General features: G+C 34.0%; 1 protein-coding gene across 4 annotated transcripts in view; it reads right to left on the minus strand.

The window, feature by feature from the left end:
* The window catches only part of LOC117236652 (hemicentin-2-like), a 574,361-nt gene that overhangs the window by 228,200 nt on the left and 328,902 nt on the right, over window positions 1–17,259 (minus strand). The gene's annotated exons all lie outside the window — the stretch shown is intronic.

Consider the following 17,259-nt stretch of genomic DNA (forward strand, 5'->3'; position numbering starts at 1 on the left):
TTGAAAGGTGAATTTGCAACGCGACAACTTCAGGGGTGGGTTTTAAGCAAAAGTCGGTTGGCAAACACCAATCACCGTTGCCAATCAGAAATTATTCATGATTCGACCTAATAAGATTCAGACTTTCCCAGCTGGCAGACATCAAAAGAAGCAAGACGATAACATTCGTCTCCAGCTTTCGTCCGTAACACTTTCTCGTATCAGAGCAAACAACCCTCGATAAACGAACTCAAACGACCAAGTTTGAAAATGGTACTACTAAAAGGTTCGCGCGTTTAACTGCTCTACTGGATGTGCTTTTCACGATTACTTCGTATTATTTAAAAATCTGCATGTTAAGTGTGATGTTTTGATAATTTTGTTATAGAGATTAATTAAAAATTAATGTGAAAAAATTAATATCGGACACGAAGTTAAATAGAATCGACAATATTGAGGTTCGTTTAGTTTAATAATTTTTAAGCCTGTATGACAATCGATATTTTGTGTTCAGATCTGATTGACTACTTGCAGGTACCAGGTTTAGTTAATCATTTTCATGCAGAAATATCTTAATCCTTTCACTGCGGAGCCAGTACGTCGTGCGAGTACAAATTTAGGTTGAAGACGAAATATTGAGACTTATAATTGACATGACGTCAAATTATTACATATGGAGGGTACGTATTATTTATTATTATTCGATATATATATATATATATATATATATATATATAGTTACCATTATTTATTATTATGGTAATAGCACACAATTTGACGAGTATTTCTGATTTTTTTGAAACTGTAACATATTGAAAAGAATTATTTAAAAATATCATAATATAAGTGTCGCAGATAATTCTAAGTATTTTTAATTTTACTTTAGAATTAAACCTAAACATGACTTAACACAAACTATATAAAGATAAATTAAGCAACAGGAAGTGAACAGACAGTTATGAAAGAAGTATAATATAATAATTATTCATAATAAATTCAAATAATCAAAAATAACAAATAAGGAGTGAATGAACAAATGGAACTTTGTGATCATCTAACAAAAAGTCGAGGATACTTACCAAATTGCATTGTCATTATTACGATATTAATTAATATAATTAATTAATACAATAATAAATGCAATAGATACCTTATTATATCCAGAATTCACACGAAGCAACTCTTTTGAACATATAATAAAAAAAGCGTGTCGATCGTATACGAAAAAGATGTATAAAAAAAGGTACATAAAAAAGTGTAAGATACTGGTTTTAAAAAGTATCTATAACCTTAAAATCTCGTACAAAAATGTGCACTTAATAAAAAATTCCCTTGACCATTATACACGTGCCGCTTGAAATAGCGTAACTTTATCCTGAAAATCTTTTTCATACCGCAGCAAATAGAGCAAACATTTAGATATTCTGTTTTCCACGAATCAACCAGTATATAATCCTAGCACAACTTCGAAACCGAATATTTCAGTCGTTAACAACAGAGTAATGATCGAAAATCAGGATCGATCGAACGGAAGGAGAACATAGGATGTATCATCCCATTCCCCGCGACTTTCAATCAAATATCTGTGAACTCGGTTGGATCCAGAACGGAACGCGGACGAAGAATTGGCACGAGCGTCTCGCAGAATAAATTCGCTTGCCATTGGTGAATCGAAGCGTGTTCCAGGCCGGAATCCTCGGAAAGTCGTAAACGACTAGTGATCATAGGAGATCGCGTGGCGGTCAGTGACGCCGGTATCCGGAACGTTTCTCCTAGATATCGTACTCGCGAAAGCACCAACGACCAGCTGGGACATGTTCCGCGACAAAGCGACCCTTTCTTCCTGCTTTAAGAGTTTAGTGTCGGGTATTAAATGTAAAATTCTTCCAGTCTTCTTGATCTCTTTCGTGCATCTTCGTACAAAGGTCGGAAGATTTGAAATGTTGGAATACGACTACCGGAGGCGACTAATAGACGAGCATCGATGAATCAGAGTTTCTCATTGCCGACTTGTTTGGTATTTTTATAGTTTTATTTGTTTGTTTATTTATTTATTTATCTATCTATCAATGGGCGTTAATCCTATAAAGCAGCAAAAGGAAATAAATATAGGTGTTACGAAGTTACAAAAATTAGGTTACGAATAGAACAAAACAGTATACATACATAGTATATACATACAACTGTATGCCACTAGCAGATCTTGGACGAAACACTCACTCTTTCTGTCTTCTCTCGTTGTGTCTAAGGTATAGGTCTGCTAGGTGAGAGCCTTACTAAGGAGTCCGCCACTACATACAACTGTATGCATACAATACGTAAATAACTATTTAAAGTTGTATAAGGAAATCAGCTCGAACAGATATTACATTAGCATATCTACATGCCCTGATCTTTCTAATATAATATTTGTATATAATATATAATAATATTGTATATAATAATATATACATATAATATTTCTAATATCGTTCACAAAGAATTCAACCCGGAAATGTTTTAAATCTCATGATGACTAGATGACATATTTGTGATTCTTTAGGTTTCGACTGTGTCTTTATGTATATTGCGCTTTGTTCCAACGTTTCATGAACATCCCTCCTCTCACTCTTCTCGTATTATCAGCTTGTTGCAATGTTTGAGTTTCTCGGAAGTTAAGTTGATTGAGAATTTCACGCAACGATTTGACATGAGAATTTGCAAGTATCTTGATTCCATTACCTAAATACACGATTAAATCGTTGACGACTTATTGAATTTACAAATTGCTTTTCTATAAAAGACCTTTTTCTCCTGTAGTTTTCGTATGTTTCAGTTTTCGCGTGAAATAAGAAACGAAACAATATTTCATGTGTATTGACCTACGAATTATGTGCCATAATTGCGGTTTGTTTGAAAGAACTAATAGATTGATACATATGAAATTTTGTTTCCCCTTTTCTTTGACGTAAAATTTCGGACACAGTTTTGTTAAAAAATGTATGTAGTTTAGCAACTAATAAAGTTGCGTGATCCTTAAATACATATATATTTTCTTTAAATAACAATATAACTTATAATCACATATACGACCAGGACTCAATATTATACGTAAAATAGTATTTATACAATTATTTCTCCCAACAGTATACATAAACTTACATTCTCATCCAATTTCAATTAATACAGACTTAACGAATAAAATCGTCGGACATCGAACAAGATTGATATTCCAATTCACCGTTTCTCTGCGAATTCCCTTCGAAAAACATTAACATTATGCGCAAGCTACATTTTCTCCATTTAATCGAAATATACGAGTACTTATTATTTTATGAAGTATAGAAATATGACGGAAAAATCGAGTTTTAAAACGCTGTTTGAAACATCGAACAGTTCCGTTAAACGAAACGATATATTGAAACAGAATTAAACAACGGTATGACGACGTCACATTATAAGAAGATATCCACTGAGCTCATTTTTCTTGTTCGCTCGATGGTTATCTTTTGGCGAATAGGCGTACGAATCGCGAAAGGGGTTAATTTGTTACTGCAAGATGCGAGGCGAAAGTATCAGCAGCAACGGCAGCAGGACTTTCAAAGTAAAGTTAACGGGGTTAGGTAAATTTCCAATTCGACGAGAAGTTGATATTCAGAAGCGGCATTCTGTTTCTTGGTAATTCTGTTAACCATCTCGGGCAGTTCTCGAGTTCAAAACGTAGTCAAGCGTTTTAATTAAAAATCGTACGCTCGAAAGTGCGTAACGTTTTATGAGGTTGCTATTTCAAGTGGCAATAGTAAGTAGAATTGGCCTTAACGATCCACATATATCGAGAACCTTGAAGATAATTGTAGTAACGAAATGTAAGAGATGAAAGATGTGAGGCGTTGTAATGCCATCGAATGAGACTTAAGTAAAATGTGTAATGTTGTTTGTATAGATGATAAATTTGCAGTTAGTAATTTTTAAATGAAAGTTATGTTTTTCTGTTTTTTCTGTTTATGTGAACGAAATAGTAATTATGTTCTTAGATTTATGAATTTGTACGTGTTTTTTAATTTCTCTCACACTTAAATACATAATACATATCCATTGATATGGAAATTCAAATTTTCAAGTTTGTTACGACCGTTCGCGGAGAGACGCGGTTGTCACGTAATTTTTGGGTTGGTCGGTGAAAATAAAATATAGTCGAGTCGTAACACAACTATTTACTTGGTTTTAATCAACCTTTATTATGAATTCACCAATCACAATGTAACACGCACTGAATTAACATAAATCACAATTCACTCCAACCACGTTATGTAAGACTTAGTTACAACAATACATTAAGTACGCGACTTATAAGAGACCGACATAGATATGTTGACTATTCTAAGGATACAGAATAAGTGAAGTTTTACTGACGATACTGTGTCTGAGGAAAGCTAGGGGTGGGTGTGTCTAAGGACACGGGACTATCGGATTTGTTGATGACAATTTTGGTTAAGGAAGTGAGGGCAGTAGACACCATCTCCGATTGGATAATAGGACGGTTGGTGGACCAGGAAGGGTTTTAGCCGCCCTCGCGAGAAAGTTGCCAACGGAACATACCAGATGTGGAGAAAACCAACTTTCTAAGCTAACACGTGGTAGACAATAAACGTAAAGGGAAATTTAAGACAGGAAATACTCGCTTGGTCCGAAGGACCTTGACTATAAAAATGCCAAGGCCCCCCTGGTGGGCACTTAAGACTATTGAGGGTGCGCGCCAAGGATATGCAGACATCTGGGTGCCATCCTGTCCGTGGTGTGTGGCCTGGTCTCTGATATGAATTGACGTTACACGGTCGCTAGGAAAACGCGTCAGCGAGAAGCGTAAATTCTCGCTACGATTATGTTAATCGACGCCGCGAAATAGTCGTTCCTCTGTTTCGGTTAAGATAACAGAGGTGGTTTAATGAATGTAACACTGTATTAACAGGTGAACATAGAATAATATATTTTACAATAATATGATGAATATGTTACAGAAAGTTGACTCGACTTTACGATATCTCTAGATGAATTCGTTAGACTATTTGATTTTGCTCGTCAGATTTTTCGATGTGTCACGTTTGACTCGTCAGAAGGAATTGATCGCCTTTCGATGATTTCTTTGTCTCATTGGAAGATGACCCCCACTATGCTCGGGTCACGCCACCGCTCGCGCCTATGATCACGTATGTCTCTTCTTGTTTGAAAAATGTAACGGACAAAAATCGACGTTTCTAGAGCTCGCTGTTTGGGGACAACTATGCTCTCGTCGATACATTGTATATGATCCGGCAGGCAGATAAGACGATCTGCCTGCGACACTGTAGGACCGCGAGCGATGGTTAGAAAATACGGCCTGTGATAAGCCTCGTGGTGTAACAAAGTTTTCAAATTACAAGCGCAAAATTTAAAAATTTCAGAGTTTCAAATATTCAAACCGTCAGTTGTGAAATATGTAATAATTAACCGAATGTTATATAATACCTATACTACTCATATTCTCTAATTATTATACTCACGTTTTTTCTTATCCCCATGACTACATTAATATGCCATCATGCATTTGTTCGGTCCATTGCATTCGTGTAAGCCACGTTTGATTAATTAATAATCAAATGACGAATAAATTAACAACTGACAACAATGTCATGTGGTAATTATTACTAATTATTAATACTATTTTAATAATCATATGAAAATGTATTTTATCCCCGTAATAGATTATCATAAATCATTACAGTAGTTAAACCTAATCCAAATCTCTGTTATTCAAATATTCATCGGGCACGAACGGCATAAAATTTATAAAAATTATTAACAGTAGTTATAGTAAGATAATCAACGATTATATATTGATATTCAAAACTCTGTACTTAAAATCTAAACGAGAAAGTTTTAGATGAATTCGATAGGAATTTCAAAGAAATCTACCATCAAATAAATGTGCTAGCATATAAATAACTTGTACAGGCATTCATAAAGTGTATTCGATCAAAAAACGATAAATGCAGTATGAAATCTAACGACACGAATATCAAAAAACTAAAATGGAAAGTTTCACTACATTATTTATAAGATTGACAAGATTTTTATATTATAATGTAAAATGCGCGCATAGATTACTTACATTTCAATGTTTCAAACGAAATAACGATCTCAGATGTTCCAACAAATTTCTGATGATTACATATTTTTTAATTTTATTTTTATCTTCGGAAATGTCCTAAAACTTGTAAACAGGGATACACATACATCGCATCCCACCACATTGTTGTCAGGTTAAAATCAAATTCGATCTCTCTAACGTGGAAACAAAACCGCATACAATTAGATATACATCGATGTCGATATCGTTAATCGCAGACGAGCAATAGCACGGGCTTGTAAGCCGCGATTAATGGGCGCGCGAGAGCCGCTGATAATTATTAAGCGTCATACATCCGGCGTTAAACTTTAACTTTATCGATCGTCGAATACGCGACGGCCATTAGCGATTGACCGCCGCGCCGGTTCCCCGCCGATGTCTCTTCAAATATTTGGTCGAGAAACGTTCCAGATGCAGATGTAGACTTGGATACGAAATGCATGGGTTGCCACGAAAGGAATTAACGTAGGTAGCGATGTTAAGGATGGAAGGAAGTGTACCTTGGAGTCGTGTTGCCTCGCGAAGGCACACGATGTACGGGTCACTGATTTGGCTAAAACTTTGCGTACGATTAACGTGTACTCTGTATAATGCGATATCAAGTGTGTAAGTCGAGCCATCTCGAGTTTCACTTGGGTTCAATTCAATGGAAGTTTAATTAAGATTTTGATCGATACGTACAGCGACTGTCATGACTGTACATTACTGGCAATATTTGAAAACAATCTAAACATTTATGCAGAAGTTACGATACGTTGCAAACATATGTGTACCTTCATAAACGGTTAATTACTCGGTACATTAATAAGCGTGGGTATTTAATGAGATCGTATTTATATACTTCATTGTGTTGTATTTTACTGTACTTTAATTTTTTACTAACAAGGAGATGGCAAGAACCACGAAATCTCAAAGAAGTTGGCCGTATGTGTATTCGATGCTTTAAATCGATGGTAAAACAGTTAATCAAAATAATTTGAGTGTGTGGTCTTCTATTTCCGACAAACCAATAATTTTTTTACTTCTTACTTTGTAAATTCTTTTAATATTAGTACAATATTATGTTATTTTTTGATGTTAACGTTTTACAATTTATTGTGATAAATCTTTGACTATTTTTACTTGTTATAGTACTTCTGCATATTCTTACACTTTACGGATGAAGCTAGTAATACAAATATTTGAAACACATAGAATTGCTGCACCGAGAATATAATTTCTCGATTAATTTCTCGGAAACAAAGGGTTATGTACTCAAATCCTTTTGAGGGTTGCTTTACCATCAAAAGCACCGAAAGCATGTACAGCCAACTCATTCGAGATTTCGCAGTTCTTGCCATCACATTGAAAATGTGAATAATATGAAAATTTGTACTTCGTAACAATTACAGTAATTACAAAGCAAGTTAAGGTGTATTTAATTTCTCCGTTTACGCGCTCACCGCTACAAATACATATCAAGAAACATTGAATTATTCATAATCTAATACCGATTTAGTACTCGCTATTAAATTACCAATAGAAACGTATGAAATGTACAAGCGATCTCTCTTCGATGATGCATATCGAAATTCCATACTTTAGCTTCAATATACAACGAATTCTTTTAAAAATTGTGTCATGTATGCAAATAACTTTTACAACGTACATTCCAGGATCTTTTAATTTGAAAATGCTACGAATTTTTCCTTAAACACTCTTCTGACGTATACAAATATCCTTCCATTTATGCAGATATACATACCAGTGTAGTTTACAAGTATATATCAGCATACTTAAGTACGACTATCTATTAGTATCGAACGCTATAATGGCACTGGAGCCTCGACAAGAATCTCGTTACAAATTAGCAGAAGAGACAAGGCTTCGAAGCTAGGTGCACTTCGATATTTAATAACTATCGGCGCATCGTAAAAGTAACTTAACGTAATTTATGGTCATCGTTGCGACAAAATAGCTGATAACTATCTGTCGGATCAAGGCTCGCCTGTGTGAGTCGTGTTGTTGCACAGAAACACAACAGCTTTCAGGTGATTCTTGAACAATGGTTATTATGTTAGTGTACAGGATCGATTATGTTTTCCTTGGGACACTTCCTTAACTTAAAACGTTTAACCAACTAGTCTCTGTTTCATCTGTCCCCGATTTTTCATTCAAATAGATGAAACGGGAACTATAAACACCGTTGCGTTGATTTTTATAGAAACTAAATGCCTCGCAGGAATAAATTTTCATGTATTGACTCGTGATTGATTATTATTTTAATTTAACAATGTAGAGTGTTATAAAAATTATCTTCTAGAGGATTTGCTTCGATCTTTGTATGGAATATTTAACTTCAATTTAAAGAGATAAAATAGAGTTCGGATTGAAACAAAAATTGCTGCTTTAATTGCTGCTTGATGTGCATCAATTTTTGTAAAAATTGAACTTGTTTCAGGGATATTTCAAAAATATACACGCATTTTTGTATATTGATATGTAGATTGTTTGATTACTTGGAATTTCACAAATTGGAGAGGAAAAACATTAACTTCTCGTTTGATATTTGCTCAAGAGGCAATATTCATAAATCGAGCGAAGTAGATGAAAAAATATTTGATGTTTTAGTTTGCATATCTGTTCTATAAAAATGGAATTCTCTCTTTTAAAAAAAAGTACTTTCATAGAATTTACCTGTATACATTCTGGGCGATATTCACACGTCTCTGCGAGTCTATATGGTTACAATTATACGTTTCATAAAATAGTACGCTGAAAGTTTGTTAAACATCAGTTTTTGCTTTATTCATATTTCATTTATTTTAATAATTATTTTCGTGAAACCAGAAGAGAAATTTCAATTCAGGAAACATATCTTTTTACCTAATATTAAACACCAAATTGTTAGTCATTTTAGAATATATTTGAAGTTTATAGAACATCACCGTCTTTGTTTTATTTATAGTCTTTGCGTACACTTTGAAGAAAGAAATGATCATTTAGAAGAATCGCTGAAAAGAAGCGCTCAGACGATCAATATTATTGTCAATATTTACGGTTCACAACACTGTATTGGCAGTACATATCTATCGTCTATAGCGTCTTTGACATACGATAATGTTCAGAACCTTAAATATTGAGAACAATATTGACAACATTATTAATCGTCTGAACGCTCCTTAAAAATTATACAAAATTTTTAATCATTTTAGAATATTATATAGATATCCGGAAAGATTCGATGCCAAGATAATACTGTCTGTTACGGTTAATTGTGAATAACGGAAGAAATGTCTCGAGTTAACTTTAAATGGTCTTGTTTTTAGCTGTGACTATGCGTTTGAAATCTTTCGATTATGCTTCCAATCCGCCGTCAATTCCGCTTTATCGTACTATTCAAGCATATTCTCCGAGTCGAGCTACTAAACGCTTTGATCATTTCGCCGGTTTTATTCTGGATCTCTGAACAAACGTTCGCGAAATCAGAGCGCAGTATGCTTGTCATTCTTTTGTCGAACCGAACCTAAATATTTGAACGTTCACAGTGGATTTTTTAAATTAAAAGAAAATTAACTACAATTTCTTTTTAAATATTCACATTCAAAAGTTTTGGTATAAATATTCATAATTCGAATTTAGGGTTCAATTATTCAATTACAAGTCTTTAAATTTCGAATTCTTGGATTCAAATGATTGAATTTGAAGTTTTCAATATAAATATTTAAATTGATACTTAAAAGAGTACATTTTTTAATTGAAGTACTCAGATATTTAAACTCGAACACTAAAAACTTTAGCATGAGCATTTCGATATTTAAAATATTATGTAGGTAAATATTATGATGTATATATTGTACCAATGAAACTTTTAATTCCTCCAATATTTCTCGCTTAAACAACATTTTCATAAGAGCGCTTTTTCATTCCACTTTCTACTCTTCGAAACGTGATGTATGTGTCACCAGTAGAACAAGTACATTCCATACAGCGAGCGTCGAACTAAATAGAACTCATATGCAACCCCTAATTGTAAAATTCAAGCGAATCCGTGCAGCACACAAAATGAGAGAAACAAACTCATTGGGTCGCACACTGATACGTATATACACAAGTACACGATTTGCAACTGAAGGGTTAAATCCAATAAAGCTCGCTCGATAAATATGCCCTTAACTACATTCGTGTCAAAATGAACACACAAAGCTGGCTCAATATCATTGGGCATTCAAAAGAATTACAATACCCTCGAATAACATTCCATCGTGAATTTCGACTCGGCCGCGAACAGATTATTCATTCATAGGAACTCAATACACTTGGTCACTGTTAAAAGATTAATTAGCTCCTCTATCGACATTAATAACTAGAGTGTCAATATTCATACACGTACTATGTAGAAATATTCAAACCATACGTAATATCCTGTATAGACGCAATTCCACCAGATATTTGAATAGCGAAGAAATAAACTTTTGTTATATTTATATATTCGAACTTGTAATTTTTATATATTCTTACTTTTGGAGTTATTTTTAACTGTTAGTGTAAACTGGGAAAGTATTGATTTTTTAGAGTGTTTCTGGAAGGATAGAAGATCTTATCTGTACGGCATAGAGCTGGAAGTTTGGAAAGGACCAGCAGAAATTAGTGGAAAATCAACGCGAGAGAGCTGTTCATGACACGCGTGCTAAGCTTTTCGAGCACGAATGCAACGCATCGGCGTGTATACACGCGCGCGTGAAACGCGACAAGGGGTGGAGAGACACGGTTTGGAAGGGAGCCGGGGTTGGAATGCGCGAATTCGAATGCACTCCAATAGAGTTACGGGCCCAAGAGTTTCCTAATTCCCCGAATATCAGGCGGCATTGAGATTCTAAGTGCAGCTACAAGGTAAGTTGCGAGGCCATGAGACATCGATGAACGGAGTGAGTGAGTAAGAGAAACAGACAGAGAGAGAGAGAAAGAGAGAGGGCGGGTTGAAGGGATTAGTCGAAGACAACGATGCGAATGGGTGCTGCGGGGACAAGCTGCGCCTTGATTTCATCGGAATGGCTCGAGGAAACCGAGAGGTGTTTAAGCATGCGTCTGTAATGAGACAAGGAAATTCCTAATAACAGTAAGCAGTTCCGAATGGGTATTTGGAAAATTTCAACGTCGCCTTCTGGGTTTACGCGCGCTTCCGAGCAACGAGATTCGTTTCGTTGGAAGACGAGGAAACGACAGGTTTTGAGATTCTAATTATCTGCAACAAGAATGTTGAATTAGAATGTTTCTGTATAAGATCGTTTAATCAGGAAGATAATTAAAATTTTTCTGTAGGTAATTGGTTGAGGATGACTTTGTTAAACATCTCTTTCTGTTAAATCTATATACGATCTGTTAATATTATAAAATTAATGGTAAGTGAATTTTTTTTTAGTATTGGTACTAGCACATAGATATTCGTCCAATGTACATGTATATTATCATTTTATTGTTATAATAATATATATTTATATATTTTAACGTATGATTATTGTAATATATAACGTACGATTTATATGTTCAAACGTTGGATTGTTTTTATAAGAACTGTAAATTCCTACATTCAGTCATATCTTCGCTATATCGTTAGTACATTATGATGTTATATCTGGAGTAAGCGAGTTTTGTCAATACTTTGAATGCACCAATTATAACTCTAATATACATATTTATTTTCTTTGTAAATTTGTTCCATTCTTATTTTTCGTGTTTACTTCGTAGAAACCAAAATTTAAATTCTGTTGATAATTTAAAAAGATCATAAACAGCTTTTACATTTACGATGATATTAAAACCATTTTCGACCTCTTTGCGTCAACACGAATCTCTATCAACAATCTTACTGTCTGGAAGCACACTAAGATTCTTTCTGTATTATTCATACAAGTAGTTGAATAAGTAAACGTCTCTCTTGAAAATATAAATCTTCAGTTTAATTTATGAAATACCTTTCTTGCTCTTTGTGATTCGATATAGGATTTTTATTCGACAGATTATAATCCACGAAGTATTTAACCATGTTTGATTTATTTGCTTCAACGCCGAACATTTCTATCGTATACATTTGAACTCACGAATTATGACAACCCTCTTCGAGTTTGATTTACTCGTGAAGGGTTCCATTCAATAATGAAATAGCTTTAAGTGCCACGAGGTCTAGGATCTATCCTTGATCTATTTACTTTGAAGTAAGAAAGTTTTATAAAGGAATCTCTTGATTCGAGAAATATTAAGGTGTTCCGTTCTGAATTCTCAGCGCTTGTATGTCATGCTAGATAATTGATGATCATGCTAGATTCTGGATTCGTGAAAAATTGAAATGTTCGAGATGGTACAGAGTAATAACTAATAACTAATATATGTAGGTACGTGTTTCATGGTGCAACGCCATAAAGAACAATCCCAGTGATATGGCGCGGCGGGTTTGTAATATCAAGATAAATACTTGATGCATACTTGCCTGTCGTATAAAAACTTCGTAATAAATTCTGCTTATAGAAGCTTTTTACGAGATGCGAAGGTTATCTTTACTTCCTTCTATCTTACGTTTACCAAGCTCAGCAACCACGAATGACACGACGATATGTATCATTCTTCACAGTAATGTTCAAGATACAGTCTTTTAATATTTATTATCTCGGAAACTCATTTTTAATACTCGTAAGGATAAAATAGAGGAAGTATGAATCAAAATAGATGAGGAAATTTATGAAAGATTATAAAACGCTACTGAAAAGTATCGATTGAAAATTTATTATTAATTAATATCATTTGATTACAGGTGACTAGAATAATTAAGTTAGATTTGAAATGAAGAGACTACTCGATTTTAAGTTATATAATTTTAATTTCTACTTTTCTAGTCCTACATATTAAACGATATATTCCATAAATTTACGACGTTCATCGCATAAAATACAATATACGAATTAGAACGAAACAATCGAAAATTAATGTTGTGTAAAAAAAAAAAAATAAATAGAACATCAAAAAGATAATATCCGTAATAACGTACAAAATTTCCTTTATTTGTTTCATTTAAATGATTCATTTAATAATTCATTTTATTTTCAATCACAAAAACATAAATCTGCATGCAGTTCGATTATGACATAGATGAAATGCTGCATTTAACTTTATCAAACGAAATCAATGAAATTCGAGCGAAATCCGCTCTATACATTTCGTCCGCCAGAACATTAAAGGAATGCTTCGGCGAACGAAATATTCGACAAAGAGCGAAATCAGATAAAAAAGGAAGAAGGAACGACGTGGTGAATTTCCTCTCCAAGTCTCTTCTAGCTATTGACAAAGAAACAAACCGAGAGGAAAGGAAAGAATAGAAAAGGATTCGCTCTTCAATGAAACCGCAAGAACGTATCGACGCAATCGATCACTCGAACATCCTCCAGTACCATGAAACTTCGTATCACGTCGATTCACTTGATATTACGAACAATGTAATTTTCCAATATTTCATTCCTTAGACACTTGAATAAATAGTACTTTAAATATCATTTCTAGATCAGGCGATTATTCACTTTTCGACCAGGTGAAGTGAAATAATATTCTACATTTCAATTGTATTGTCACTGTGCCTCCGATGTATTAATGCGTTTATAGCTGATATAATCTTTATTGTCTCTACCATGGTAAATACTCCTCGTATACTAATAAACGATTTATAACATATAACGAATGGTTTTTCGTCTGAATCAATATTAGCGAAAAGACGAATTAATTCATGACACTAGCTATGAATAGTTCATCTATCTGGCTAATCAATTATTGTATTTACTTAATTAAAATTCATTACAGAATTGAATTAAATTGAATTACATGCATGTTACCTGTATTGATTAGCAATTTCATTTTGGGAACTAAATTAAAAAAAATTAAAAGTTTCTACATTCCATATTGATGTTAATCAATATTTTACAATTCCAGTTCGTCCAATATTATCCAGAATATACATTTTATTCATAATATAGAATATACATGCATGCGTGTGTGTGTGCGTGAGCATATCACTATAGAATTAAATCACTATCATAGATCAGCTTAAACTTAACGGGTTCAAAATACACACTGGCACAAACGACGAACCCCTGCGAATCCAACTAAGTACATACACGAATGCTACTACATTCTCCTTACTGAGAAATCCGAACAAAACCGCCCTTACATTCGACCCTGCTTAAACACAATTCTCCTTATCTCCAAATCGCATCAATCACGCGTAACCATAGAATCTCTGCTGCCCCTCGCAATCTCCGACAACCCTCTTATGTATTCAAATGCATGAAAATTCGATGAACAGTGCCGGAATCACGATGTCCGGCCACGTGACACGCCACCCTAAGAGCACGCGTAACTATACCACGAGGGGTAAACATTGATATTTTTATGTCAATAAGGTTGGACCGCGCATCAAAGGAAGATTATACAGAGGCGAGCATAATCGGTGACAGAGACGAACGCGTAGCGCAGAGTGAAAACGAACAGGATAGGAGCAGAAGGTAAATAAAAGCGAAAGTGCATGTAACTGGCGTATACTTCGATTCACAACAACGAAACTGGCGTGCATTGTCGATGAAGCCAACACCTGGTCGGTTCCGGAAAGCGTACGTCGGTTGGTTTTTTATTTTCGCTGCTGTTCGTCGTTTGATAACAAAGAATCGCGTCGAACGCTCGCGGGAGGCTTGGGTGTAAAGGTTGGTTTCGAATGGGAGAAGGAATGGCGAAATGAAGAGAGAAAGAGAGAGACAGAGAAAAGGAAAAAGAGGTAGTGGTTGAGAACAGTGGAGAGGGTGACTCGAATAGGGGTGGCATATGCAGCGGCAACCATCACTTGACGGATTCAGTGCTCGCTCATTTTGCCTTTATGCACGTGCAAACACTCGTGGAAGTTAAGTGTACGCGAAAAGTGCCAATTTTCGAGGGGTGCGTGCCGCGTCCTATTACACCGGACATGGCCGATAGGAAGCCCACATCGACACCCTACCTCACAACGTTTAACGCGTCAAGTTTTTAAACTTCTTTGATAACTTTAAGCGTTTAAGTGTTTCCGTATGCATTTTGAAAATAATTACCAGGGATTAGTTCACAATTCTAATATTTTAGGATTTTTTATTGATTGTAATTACTGAACTTCGGTACTTGTTAAAGGGAGTAGAAACTTCAATTGAATTAAATTTAATAAAGTAAAAGAAAGATGAAATTGGATTTAAATCTAATTTTGGATTATTTTGATCTGACTGATATTTGAAAACGGAGCGTTTGCGAAGATGTCATTGTTTATAAATTAAAAGAGATTACAAGTATTAAATCAAACAGATACAAGGTTTAAAGAGTAAACTACATTGCCTTTAAAAAATTTTATTCCTGTAAACAATTTCTTTTACAATAATGAAAAAGGCGAATAGCGGATACTGTTAAATTATAAATATGACAAGATATATGCTGAAACTGAATGAAATTTTCAAAGGAACTGTTTGTATAGTCTTCCGTTTATAACTATATATTTAATATATATCCTTAGTATAGTCCGTATATAAAGACTCTGTCATATAAAAACTAATAAAAATTTGCAAACAAGATATACTATTCTATAAAATAAAATTATAAAAGAATGCAATGAAAACAATACAAGATCGTATGAAAATGGTAGATTCTGAAGAAATAATTAAAATAGAGATAACGACACGAATATAATTAGCTACATATAGAGACTGTTAGCACTGATTTTACTTCTTTATCGTTTACATGATTAGAAGATCTGATTCAAATCTGATATACATATAATATACGTGCCTGCAGTAGTATGTACGATAGTATAGTCGATGAAAGGGGTATAAAGGGAATCGTAAATTCGATCGGGTATTAAACGGCAGCAGGATTCTGGTATCGATACCTCTTGAGCCACATACTCGCGCCCACTATCCTATTTTGCTATCAGAACTTACATACTATCAGAAGTTTAGAACTGTATTTGCAGAAAATCGTATGAAAATGCACAAGATTCGCCGTTATTTATTTATTATCAATAAAAACTTTCACTCTACTTTCCCAATTGCTTCGTACGCTTCAAAAGTTTTGTACAAAGTAAGTAGCAAATTTATCGTGTTTTCTAGCACTGCTTGAAATTGAAATAAAAAGGAGGTAAGGTTGATAAATTATTGAAATTTCAATGCTTTTTTTTAGAAAAAAGGGCCTATTTTTGAGAAAAGGATGTATTTTCTAGTCAGATAGTTGAATTATTATGAAATCATTCTTTAGTTTATAACTACAAGGAGAACAAAATTCTTTAAGAATCATTATAATGATTAATATTATATTAAAATCAAAATAATGATTTTTTATTTTTATTATTTTAATAGTTAGCGGAACAATTAAATTAGTAGTGGATAATCTAACAAGCAGATCATTTTAACTGTAGATCCATATTTAGTTCAAATATGAATTTGCATAGGTATAATTATAAGGTGGAACCTGGGTAGAGAAATGTTTGATTTATTAAATATTATAAAAGATATTATAGTTCGAATATCTTATACAATTTTACATATCATATGAAATTAAATTCATCATAAGCACATAAAAATTCGCAGTTCGATAATTACAATGGTTTTCATAAAACTTCTGTTAATATTTGCAGAATACATAAAAATTTTACAATGCGAAATTAGGAAGAGATGTTGCTTATGAGCCATTTTTTTAAAGTTTCTCCATTATTGTCTACGCGGAAAAGGAAAAGTAAATTTCGTGTTGAAAATTAACAGCGTTTATAAGGTAGATCGATAAACGTCCGAGCGTCGCTGAACGAAACCAGGCGATAGACGTTATGAAATAAAACTCGGTATAAATGTCAAATGAACTTCCTTTGAGAGAGCTAATTAAAACGCCAGGAAAAGCATCGATATTCGTTAATGAGGATTTCAATCGAAGGCCAATTAGCTAAGAACTGACGACATACAAGTATCTCGTTCATTTTGCCACTTTCGAATGACTGTTGACCTCGAAACAAACATTGTCCCGTTTCTTTCATTTTACCTGTAAAATCACGACTTAAATAAAACCTTAATTAGTTAGTGACAGATTGGAAATGGAGCGTCGAATTCAAGGCTATT

The sequence above is a fragment of the Bombus vosnesenskii genome, unplaced genomic scaffold, assembly GCF_011952255.1.
Source record: "Bombus vosnesenskii isolate JDL3184/JDL3185 unplaced genomic scaffold, Bvos_JDL3184-5_v1.1 scf7180000013351, whole genome shotgun sequence".
Lineage (NCBI taxonomy): Eukaryota > Metazoa > Arthropoda > Insecta > Hymenoptera > Apidae > Bombus > Bombus vosnesenskii.